Here is a 12,348-nt window from a genome sequence, read left to right on the forward strand (position 1 = left end):
AAATTTTTATATACCGGCATTCATGTTGCAAACACATCATGCCGGTTTACATATAACAGGGGTGTACAGTAAACAATTCAATAACCTATTTGTGTAGAAGGAAGCAGTTACAAATAACAAGGTAATAGAACTGGGAGGAGAGAAGAAAAGAAAGAGAATAACATTAGGTATAGGTATTTACATTAGTAATAACATTTTTACATGTGGAAGTGGTAGAATCTGGCTGAATAGAATTAATCGGTGTCCGGGAAAGCTTTTTTAAACAGCCAGGTCTTAAGTCTCTTCCTGAAGGTTGGGAGGCTGGGCTCCTGTCTAAGGTCCGGTGGGATGGAGTTCCATAGAAGGGGGCCGGCTGTTGAAAAGGCCCGATCTCTCAAGGTAATGTGTTTGGTAGTTTTGGCTGGGGGCACTTGAAGAGATCCTCTGAGTGTGTCTCTTGTTGGTCTGGAGGAGTTATAAATTTGGAATGGGACTTGTAAGTCGAGTGGGGTGTGTTGATGGATGGTTTTGTATATTATGGAAAGAGATTTGTAGAGGATTCTAAAGTGAACAGGCAACCAGTGGAGATCTTTTAGGATTGGAGATATATGGTCCCTCCTCCTGGAGTTTGTCAGTAATCTTGCCGCAGCGTTTTGTAACATCTGGAGGGGTCTAGTATAGGAGGAAGGTAGGCCCAGAAGGATAGAGTTACAGTAATCGATCTTAGAAAAAATGATAGCTTGTAGAATGGTTCTGAAGTCCTGAGTGTGGAAGAGTGGTCTAATTCTTTTCAGAACTTGGAGTTTGTGGAAACAGTCCTTGGTGGTTCTGTTGATGTAAGCTTTAAGGTTCATCCGGTTATCAATTAATACTCCTAGATCTCTCACCTGTGTAGTAGTTGGGATAGTTGGAGGATTAGAGATGGCATTATTATCTGGGGAGATGAGAAGCAGTTCTGTTTTAGAGGAGTTTAAAACTAGGTTTAGGTTAGCCAGGAGATGTTTAATTTCGAAGAGACAGTTTTCCCAGTGAACCAATGTTTTTGAGTAAGATTCTTTAATGGGTATCACGATCTGGATGTCGTCGGCGTAGAGGAAATGTTTGAGGTTAAGGTTGGAGAGGAGTTGGCAGATAGGTAAAAGATAAATGTTAAAGAGTGTAGGTGACAGTGAGGAGCCCTGGGGGACACCTATGGATGCGTCCATTCGTGAAGATTCTTTGTTCTGTATCTTAACCTTGAAGCCTCTGTTGGAGAGAAAAGATTTAAACCATGAGAGAGCTGTGCCTGAGATACCTATAGAAGCCAGAATGGAAGTGAGAATGGAATGATTGACCGTATCAAAGGCGGCTGATAGGTCCAGTAGAATTAAGAGGAAGGATTGGCCTTTGTCAAGGCCTTTGTCAAGGCCCATTAATCAAGGCCTTGATTAATGATAAAAAAGATCCTCTTTTCTACATTGCCCCTGCCATTGAAGCAGAGAACTATGCTGGCTATGCATTGAAAGGTGAAGTATCAGACTTTCTCCCCTGCCGTTGAAGCAGAGAGCTATGCTGGCTAAGCGTTGGAAATGAAGTATCAGACTTTCTCCCCTGCCGTTGAAGCAGAGAGCTATGCTAGATATGCATTGAAAGTAAAGTATCAGGCTTATTTGGTTTGGGGGTAGTAACTGCCGTAACAAGCAAGCTACACCCCACTTTTTTGTGAATGCAAATCCTTTTTTTTTCCACATTTCCTCTTACCGTTGAAGCTTAGAGCAATGTTGGAGTCGCATTAACCATGTGTATGTATATTGAATAAGGGTATTATCTCCAGGTAGTAGCCTTCATTCCCGTGAGCCACCCCCTCTTCATTCACCTCCTCTAGACTTGATGGATCCACAGTGTTTATCCCACGCCCCTTTGAAGTCCTTCACAGTTCTGGTCTTCACCACTTCCTCCGGAAGGGCATTCCAGGCATCCACCACCCTCTCCGTGAAGAAATACTTCCTGACATTGGTTCTGAGTCTTCCTCCCTGGAGCTTCAGCTCGTGACCCCTGGTTCTGCTGATTTTTTTCTGACGGAAAAGGTTTGTCATTGTCTTTGGATCGTTAAAACCTTTCAAGTATCTGAAAGTTTGAATCATATCACCCCTGCTCCTCCTTTCTTCCAGGCTGTACATATTTAGATTCTTCAATCTCTCCTCATAAGTCATTCGATGAAGACCCTCCACCTTTCTGGTCGTCCTTCTCTGTACCGCTTCCATCTTGTCTCTGTCTCCTTGTAGATACGGTCTCCAGAATTGAACACAGTACTCCAGGTGAGGCCTCACCAAGGACCTGTACAAGGGGATACTCACTTCCCTTTTCTTACTCGATATTCCTCTCTCTATGCAGCCCAGCATTCTTCTGGCTTTTGCTATCGCCTTGACACATTGTTTCTCAGACTTCAGACCATTAGGCACTATCACCCCAAGGTCTCTCTCCTGCTCCGTGCACATCAGCCTTTCCCCCCCCCCCATCGAATACAGTTCATTTGGATTTCCACTCCCCATATGCATGACTTTGCACTTCTTGGCATTGAATCTCAGCTGCCATATTTTCAACCACTCTTCCAGCTTCCTTAAATCCCGTCTCATTCTCTCCACTCCTTCCGGCGTGTCCACTCTGTTGCAGATCTTAGTGTCGTCTGCAAATAGACAAACCTTACCTTCTATCCCATCCACAATGTCGCTCACAAAGATATTGAACAGGACCGGTCCCAACACCGATCCTTGCGGTACACCGCTTAAAACCGCTCTCTCTTCAGAGAGAGTTACATTTACCATCACACGTTGTCTTCTGTCCGTCAACCAGTTTGCAATCCAGGCCACCACCTCGGCACTCACTCCTAAGCTTCTCATTTTATTCACCAGTCTCCTGTGCGGAACTGTATCAAAAGCTTTGCTGATATCCAAGTAGATGACATTGAGCGCTCTTCCTTGATCCAATTCCTTGGTTACCCAGTCAAAAAAGTCAATCAGATTTGTCTGACAGGATCTTCCCCTGGTGAATCCATGCTGCCTCTGGTCCAGCAATTTTCCGGACTGTAGATAGTTCACTATTCTCTCTTTCAACAGTGACTCCATTACTTTTCCCACCACTGAAGTGAGGTGGTGGCAAAATGGCGCTGGCGCTACTTTTGCCCTCACTATGTCAGTGAGGGCAAAAGTAGCACCGGCACCATTTTGACTTTTGCCCTCACTATGTCGACATAGTGAGGGCAAAAGTAGCGCCGGCACCATTTTGAATATTGGCAATACGGCCCGCGTGCAGGAGGTCGCTCCCGGACCCCCGCTGGACTTTTGGCAAGTCTTGTGGGGGTCAGGAGGCCCCCCCAAGCTGGCCAAAAGTCCCTGGGGGTCCAGTGGGGGTCCGGGAGCGATCTCCTGCACTCGTGACGTCGGGTGACAGGAACCAAAATGGCGCCGGCGCTACCTTTGCCCTGTCATATGGTAAGGGCAAAGGGCCACCGGCACCATTTCTATTAACGCAGCCGTGGCCCGAGAGCGAGAGATTGCGCCAGGACCCCCCCACTGGACCCCAGGTAATTTAATACAGTTTGGGGGGTTTCGGGAGGGTGGGGGATTTGTTTGAAAGGGTCGGGGTGGGTTTTAGGGTTGATTTGGTGTGCCGGTTTTCCCGCCCTCCCCCGATTTACGATTTTTAACGATTTTTAAAAAACAAACAAACCATGACGATCAGATTTCCCTCCCCCCCCAGCCAAAATCGATCGTTAAGACGATCGATCACACGATTCACATCCCTACTCGGCACCATTCCCGTTTCTAGGGATCTATTGAACAGGTCACACAGTGGACCCACCAGCACATCTCTGAGCTCCCTCAGTATCCTGGGATGAACCTCATCAGGCCCCATGGCTTTGTCCACTTTCAGATTCTTCAGCTCTTCCCATACATTTTCTACTGTAAATGGATTTTCATCTACTCCACTCCCCTCCAGTTTCATGTTAAGTAGAGATGGTCCTTCTCCAGGGTCTTCTTTAGTGAACACAGAACTGAAGTATTCATTTAATATTTCTGCCATTTCTTCGTCACTCTCCACACATTGATCCTTTCTACCTTTCAATTTCACTGTACCACTTTGAACTTTTCTCTGATGTATCTGAAAAATGTTTTGTCACCATTCTTTATCTCCTTGGCAATCCTCTCTTCCGCTTGACTTTTTGCTGTCTTGATTAATTTCTTTGTCTCCCTCAGTTCAATCAAATATTCTTCTTTGTGCTCCTCCCTTTGGGATCTTTTATATTTCTTGAATGCTGTTCTTTTGGCCTTTATTTTGTCAGCCACCTCCTTTGAGAACCAGATAGGTTTCATTTTTCTTTTGCTTTTCTTTACTTTTCTAGCATATAAAGTAGTTGCCTTGGTAATTGCTCCTTTTAGATTGGTCCACTGCTGATCCAATTCTCTTTCGTTCTCCCAGCCTTTTAGTTCTTCCTCCAGGTACTTCCCCATTTCCTCAAAGTCCATGTTTTTGAACTGCAAAACTTGGGTCTTTGTGTTTCTTTTTCGTATCCTTTTTGTGATATTAAACCATACCGTTTGATGATCACTGGTGCTGAGGTGGGCGCCCACTTGGACATCAGAGACATTATCTCCATTAGTGAGCACTAAGTCGAGTATAGCTCCTTCTCTCGTGGGTTCCATTACCATTTGTTTGAACAAAGCTACTTGCAGGGCATCCACTATCGCTCTACTAATTTTAGATTCTGCAGATGGGATTTTCCAGTCTACATCTGGCATATTAAAGTCTCCAATGATCACCACTTCTCCCTTCTTTCCTATCTTTTGGATGTCTTCAACCAGATCTCTGTCCAGCTCTTCCTTTTGGTTTGGAGGCCTGTAAACCACTCCAATATAAATGGACGCCAATCATCTTTTTTTAGGTCGGCCCATAGTGCTTCTTCATTGCCCCATCTTCCTTGCAGCTCAGATGCTTGGATATTGTTTCTGACATAAAGAGCCACACCTCCCCATTTTCTATCCACTCTGTCCTTCCTTAACAAGTTATAGCCAGGTATTGCCGTATCCCAATCATGAGATTCTGTGAACCATGTCTCTGTGATAGCAACAACGTTCAAGTCTGCCTCCACCATTAGGGCTTGCAGATCTCGGATTTTATTTCCCAAACTATGAGCATTTGTGGTCATAGCTTTCCAGGTTTTCTCGTTAAGGTTACTGTGATTGGTTATAATAGTGATTTGGTTTTGGAATATAATATTAGTTTTAGTGATGTTCTAATTTCCTACATATTTTTAGCATTATTACATCATATTAGAGTTAATTTCCCCCAAACTCTTCACATGTAACTCGAGGATAATCTTCTTTGCTGCCAACCACTGTAACTATGGCCTTTGTTAGGAGGCCCTATTCTGTGCTGGCCATGGGGGTGTCAGATAAAAGTGGGTGAGGAAGTCATAGCTGACAGGGTGCTGCTGCTTATGCTAATGGCACTGTTGGGTTGTCCACCTTTTCCTATTCTGCATCCCCACTGTCTCCTCTGCCTCTGGCACTCCAGTTCCTATGCCCTGTTGCATTTGGCGGTCCATGAGGAGGACCCATAAACCACCGCACTTACCCCTTGGGTCGGGTCTTTGTTGCGTCCCCTGGTGCTGCCGGGCTGTCTCTCTCTCCAATTCGGTGGAATGCCATCACCAACTCCTGTGGCAGGAAGCCACCCACAGTCGCATAGCCCTGCTCTTCCTAGGGTGCATGCACGCTCGACCTTTCCACTTTTAAAGGGACAGCAGCAGGAAAAGCCTGGAGGTGCCCTTTGATGACATCACTTGTCAGGCCTTTAAAAGGCCTCTGCAGTCACCCCTCCTGTGCCACAGCAACAGGTCTCACTACCACCTGTGTAGAGTGAGTTGCCTCGGCATTCTCAAGTTCCTGATTTCCTCTCTGTCTTCAGTTCCTAGTCTTTGTCTGGTCTTCAGTTCCTGGTGTTCATTTGGTTTTTAGTTCCTGATCTTCACCTTGTCTTCAGTTTCAGTGGTCCTTGGTTCATCTTCAGTTCATCCTCAGGTCTTGTGGTCAGTTCTTCAGTACTCCTCTTCATCTCGTCTTACTACTTCTCACTTCCCTGTCCTGCCTATCTGTCCCACTTTCCCTTGGATGGATTCCTGGTTTTGACCTTGGCCTGCCTTTTGGACTCATCCTGATTGCCACTGACCACAGCCTGTTACTGGACACTCTTGATTGCAGCTTGCCTCTGGCCTCTGCCTGTTACTAGATCTTCTTGAATGCTGCCTGCCCTGACCCTAGCCTGTCTCCAACTGCTCCTGTTCATCTCAACTTCATTCTTGGGGTTTCTGTAGCCACTTAGCGCCCAAGGAGAGACTTCACCACAGGCAATTAGGCTTGAGCCTGTATTATGAGGGCAAGGGTCACCTACTGGCCCAAGCCCACTGAAACTGAGAAATGCCAGAGCCTAGGATCTGGTATAGAGAGATGATCCTAGGCTTTACCACACCAGCTCCCCAACTACTGCTCCTGGTGACCTTAAAGATGGGTTCCCTAAGCTTTCCTACCCAAGCTCTTGTGGACTTAAGAGTCCAGATGGAACTTCATTATGAAGGAACACGTGGACCAACAACAAATTTCCATCATCCACAGGACATTGCCATTTATGATCTCTTCCATCTATGGAGATCCCCTTCCAACTGCACCCCTGTCACTACAGATTGGCCTCCTTCAACAGGAACCAATAAGCTTCCACATCATTGTCAGAGCTAGCCATCCTGGGATTACCCTGACTCCAGAAACATTGTCCTCAAATTGATTGGGCCACCCTGCAGCTTATCTGTTGGGACCAACAATGTCAGGACACTTTTATGGCGTAGGTGGAACCTCTGTGGAATTTGAGTAAAAAAATACCTTTTTCTGGGTTCTTAAAGCTCTCTATATTTGATGGATTGACTATATGGAGAAGCACAGTGGATACATAAAAATAAAAAAACATTTTAGATTTTGTAGAGCTTAGCATGCATGTGTTGCTGTTATCTGAGTTGCTGTTATCCCAAGAAGAAAATGTACTGTTAGACTTTGGGCACATTGTAGTCAAAATATGGAGTGGGCTACGTGCTGATTTGAAAAATGGGTTGTGCAATATTGCATTAGACTTTGCAACTGACACCTATCATGATATAATTGATGACACCTACTATGTAAGAAAAATGGGTATGGTTTCAGTATTTGGACTTGATTACAGTGGAACAATAAATGATTGGCAGCAGACTCTAAATTAGGTCTGTGATTGGACCAGTTATGTGACAATAAGAATAATGATGTGATATAAGGATGCTTGTGATCAGGGAATGAAGCATTGATTGGCTACATGCCCTGTTAATGAAAAATATTAGAGATGAGCCCCAGGGGTTAAAAGTTCAGATTGGATGAATAGACAATTGTGCCATAGCCATGTAGAATTTTATCTCTAATAAAGACAATAAAAAATGAAGTGTTGCGTATCATTTTTTCTCCTCTGAAATGGAAACTAAAATTTACTTGTTGGAGATGTTTAAACAGCCAGGTCCTCTAGCAGCTGTGATTAGGCTGGGAATTTATTATTTTTTTGTTTGGATCATAAATTCGACATCTCTGCTTCACCTGACTATGGTCACAACCTTCCAGGACTCCCTCCATAGTATGCTGACTTTGAGGACGTCTTCTCAAAGAGGAAAGCCAAAATTCTACCACCCAACTGATCGTATGACTGTGGGATCAAACTTCTCCTAGACACCAAATCCGCTCGGGGAAGGGTCTCTCCCTAGCCATGTTGGAATATATCTGGGAGAATGTGAAGCAGAGCTTTATCTGGCAGTCCTCATCCCTGGCGGAGGCCGGGTTCTTCTTCATGACAAGGAAGGACGGCTCGCTCAGGCCATGTATTCACTACCATGGGTTAAACGCCATCACCAAAAAGGACCTCTTCCCACTACCTAATTTCATAACTCTTTGACCGCCTCCAAGGCGTAAGAATATTTACCAAATTGGACCTCAGGGGAACTTACAACTTGGTCCAAATTAAAGCTGGTGATGAGTGAAAAACTGCTTTTAATACTGCATTACGAGTATTTAGTTATATCCTTTGGCCTGTGTAATGCACCAGCAGACTTCCAAAAAATGATTCTTGAAATTTTTCAAGAGGCGGTGTGGCGCTTTATGTCCGGGATGGCATAGAGTCCAACAGGATAAACATTCTGCATGAGACTAAATACAAAATTGAATCTTTATGGGTAGAAATCCCTTGTGTGTCGGGGAAGACTATAGTGATAGGAGTATACAACCATCCACCTGGTCAAGATGATGAGACGGACAGTGAAATGCTAAGAGAAATTAGGGAAGCTAACCAAATTGGTAGTGTGGTAATAATGGGAGTCTTCAATTACCCCAGTATTGACTGGGTAAATGTATCATCGGGACACGCTAGAGAGATAACGTTCCTGGATGGAATAAATGATAGCTTTATGGAGCAATTGGTTCAGGAACCGACGAGAGAGGGAGCAATTTTAGACCTAATTCTCAGTGGAACACAGGACTTAGTGAGAGAGGTAAAGGTGGTGGGGCCGCTTGGCAATAGTGATCATAATATGATCAAATTTGATTTAATGACTGGAAGAGGAACAGTGTGCAAATCCATGGCTCTTGTGCTAAACTTTCAAAAGGGAAACTTTGATAAAATGAGAAAAATTGTTAGACAAAAACTGAAAGGAGCAGCTACAAGAGTAAAAAATGTCCAAGAGGCGTGGTCATTGTTAAAAAATACCATTCTAGAAGCACAGTCCAGATGTATTCCACACATTAAGAAAGGTGGAAAGAAGGCAAAACGATTACTGGCATGGTTAAAAGGGGAGGTGAAAGAAGCTATTTTAGCCAAAAGATCTTCATTCAAAAATTGAAAGAAGGATCCAACAGAAGAAAATAGGATAAAGCATAAACGTTGGCAAGATAAATGTAAGACATTGATAAGACAGGCTAAGAGAGAATTTGAAAAGAAGTTGGCCTTAGAGGCAAAAACTCACAGCAAAAACTTTTTTAAATATATCCGAAGCAGAAAGCCTGTGAGGGAGTCAGTTGGACCGTTAGATGATCGAGGGGTTAAAGGGGCACTTAGAGAAGATAAGGCCATCGCGGAAAGATTAAATGATTTCTTTGCTTCTGTGTTTACTGAAGAGGATGTTGGGGAGGTACCCGTACCAGAGAAGGTTTTCATGGGAAATGATTCAGATGGACTGAATCAAATCACGGTGAACCTAGAAGATGTGGTAGACCTGATTGACAAACTGAAGAGTAGTAAATAACCTGGAAAGGATGGTATATACCCCAGAGTTCTGAAGGAACTAAAAAATGAAATTTCAGACCTATTAGTAAAAATTTGTAACCTATCATTAAAATCATCCATTGTACCTGAAGACTGGAGGATAGCAAATGGAACCCCAATATTTAAAAAGGGCTCCAGGGGCGATCCGGGAAACTACAGACTGGTTAGCCTGACTTCAGTGCCAGGAAAAATAGTGGAAAGTGTTCTAAACATCAAAAACACAGAACATATAGAAAGACATGGTTTAATGGAACAAAGTCAACATGGCTTTACCCAAGGCAAGTCTTGCCTCACAAATCTGCTAACCTTTTTGAAGTAGTTAATAAAAATGTGGATAAAGGTGAACCGGTAGATGTAGTATATTTGGATTTTCAGAAGGCGTTTGACAAAGTTCCTCATGAGAGGCTTCTAGGAAAAGTAAAAAGTCATGGGATAGGTGGCGATGTCCTTTCGTGGATTGCAAACTGGCTAAAAGACAGGAAACAGAGAGTAGGATTAAATGGACAATTTTCTCAGTGGAAGGGAGTGGGCAGTGGAGTGCCTCAGGGATCTGTATTGGGACCCTTACTTTTCAATATATTTATAAATGATCTGGAAAGAAATATGACGCGTGAGATAATCAAATTTGCAGATGACACAAAATTGTTCAGAGCAGTTAAATCACAAGCAGATTGTGATAATTTGCAGGAAGACCTTGTGAGACTAGAAAATTGGGCATCCAAAATGGCAGATGAAATTTAATGTAGATAAGTGCAAGGGGATGCATATAGGGAAAAATAACCCATGCTATAGTTATACAATGTTGGGTTCCATATTAGGTACTACAACCCAAGAAAGAGATCTAGGCGTCATAGTGGATAACACATTGAAATCGTCGGTTCAGTGTGCTGCGGCAGTCAAAAAAGCAAACAGAATGTTGGGAATTATTAGAAAGGGAATGGTGAATAAAACTGAAAATATCATAATGCCTCTGTATCGCTCCATGGTGAGACCGCACCTTGAATACTGTGTACAATTCTGGTCGCCGCATCTCAAAAAAGATATAATTGCAATGGAGAAGGTACACAGAAGGGCTACCAAAATGATAAGGGGAATGGAACAGCTCCCCTATGAGGAAAGACTAAAGAAGTTAGGACTTTTCAGCTTGGAGAAGAGATGGCTGAGGGGGGATATGATAAAGGTGTTTAAAATCATGAGAGGTCTAGAACGGGTAGATGTGAATTGGCTATTTACTCTTTCGGATAATAGAAAGACTAGGGGGCACTCCATGAAGTTAGCATGTGGCACATTTAAAACTAATCGGAGGAAGTTCTTTTTTAGTCAATGCACAATTAAACTCTGGAATTTGTTGCCAGAGGATGTGGTTAGTGCAGTTAGTATAGCTGTGTTTAAAAAAGGATTGGATAAGTTCTTGGAGGAGAAGTTCATTACCTGCTATTAAGTTCACTTAGAGAATAGCCACTGCCATTAGCAACGGTAACATGGAATAGACTTAGTTTTTGGGTATTTGCCAGGTTCTTATGGCCTGGATTGGCCAGTGTTGGAGACAGGATGCTGGGCTTGATGGACTCTTGGTCTGACCCAGTATGGCATGTTCTTATGTTCTTATGTCTGTGTAGTTGTGTACCTAGACAACATACTAATCTTGTCTCAGGATCTATCATTGGGATTAAATACAGTCTTACAATGCCTGCAAGAAAACAACTTATTCGTCAAGCTGGAACAATGCCTGTTTGAAAATGAGAAACTGCCTTTCCTGGGTTACATTGTTTCATGGGATGGATTCCATATGGATCCTGAGAAGGTAAAGGCCATCCAAGACTGGCCTCTGCCAGGGATGAGGACTGCTGGATAAAGTCCCAGTGGGACTCCGAGCAGTGCAGAGATTTTTGGGATTCGCTAACTATTTTCACCAATTTATTCTGAATTATTCCTTTGTAGCAGTACACATTATAGCTCTCACCCTAAAGGGTTCCAATACTAAAGACTGGCCTCCCAAAGTCATGAGAGCATTCCAGGAAATCAAGGATACTTTCCTGAAAAATCCTTGTCACCATCACCTGGATTCCAAGCATCCATTCATCCTTGAAGTAGATGCCTCCATGCTAGAGGTAGGCACAATTCTAAGTCAGCACTCGCCTAAAGGAGTCCTTCACCCCTTTTCATTTTTTTCAAAGAAATGTTCTCCTTCGGAGTGCAATTATGGCATTGGTGACCGGGATCTCTTAGCCATCAAACTGGCATTTGAAGAGTGGTGCCACTTACTCGAGGGAGCTCATCACCAAATCACGATTTATACAGATCACAAAAATCTTGAACACCTTCATGCTCATTAATTAAATGCAAGGCAGACTCAATGGTCCCTATTTGCCTGCTTTGATTTTGAACTGCAGTATTGCCCAACTCTCAACATTCTATGGGCAGATGCTCTCTCCTGCTCCTTTCAGACCAAGGATATCCTCGAGACTCCTAGACATATTATTGACCTCGCTAAGATTCTACTGGATGCTTCCATGACCATCCCTCAAGGGAAGACAGTTGTACCTACATGAAAAGGTATTAAAATGGGCCCTTGACTCCTGTGTCACAAGTCACCCTGGATGGGCTTGAACCCTTGCATTGCTTCAGCAATACTACCAATGGCCTTAAATGAAGCAAGACATCAAAGTCTATGTTGACTCATGCCCTACCTGTGCACAGCAAAAGATGCTATATGGCCCATCCTTGGGGCTGTTACAGCATTGCCAGCCCCCAGGGAACCTTGGATCCACTTGTCCACAAATTTCATTGTGGACCTCCCTGACTCAGATGGTGCCTGATTCACTTTGTACTGCTTTCAGGCCTCCCTTTAGCCCCAGAATTAGCATGATTTTTCAAGCTCCATATATTTTGCCTATACGGCTTGCCAAGCATATCCTGTCGGGACGAGGGGTGCAATTTACTGCAAAATACTGGCACTCACTTTGTAGAAAATGTGGCATCACACTGGATTTCACAACAGCTTTTAAAAAA

General features: G+C 43.7%; 1 protein-coding gene across 1 annotated transcript in view; it reads right to left on the reverse strand.

Annotated features, from left to right (window-relative positions):
- Nucleotides 1–12,348, reverse strand: part of LOC115090581 — an 85,161-nt gene that overhangs the window by 19,027 nt on the left and 53,786 nt on the right. The window lies entirely within an intron of this gene.

Source organism: Rhinatrema bivittatum, chromosome 1, assembly GCF_901001135.1.
Source record: "Rhinatrema bivittatum chromosome 1, aRhiBiv1.1, whole genome shotgun sequence".
Classification (NCBI taxonomy): domain Eukaryota; kingdom Metazoa; phylum Chordata; class Amphibia; order Gymnophiona; family Rhinatrematidae; genus Rhinatrema; species Rhinatrema bivittatum.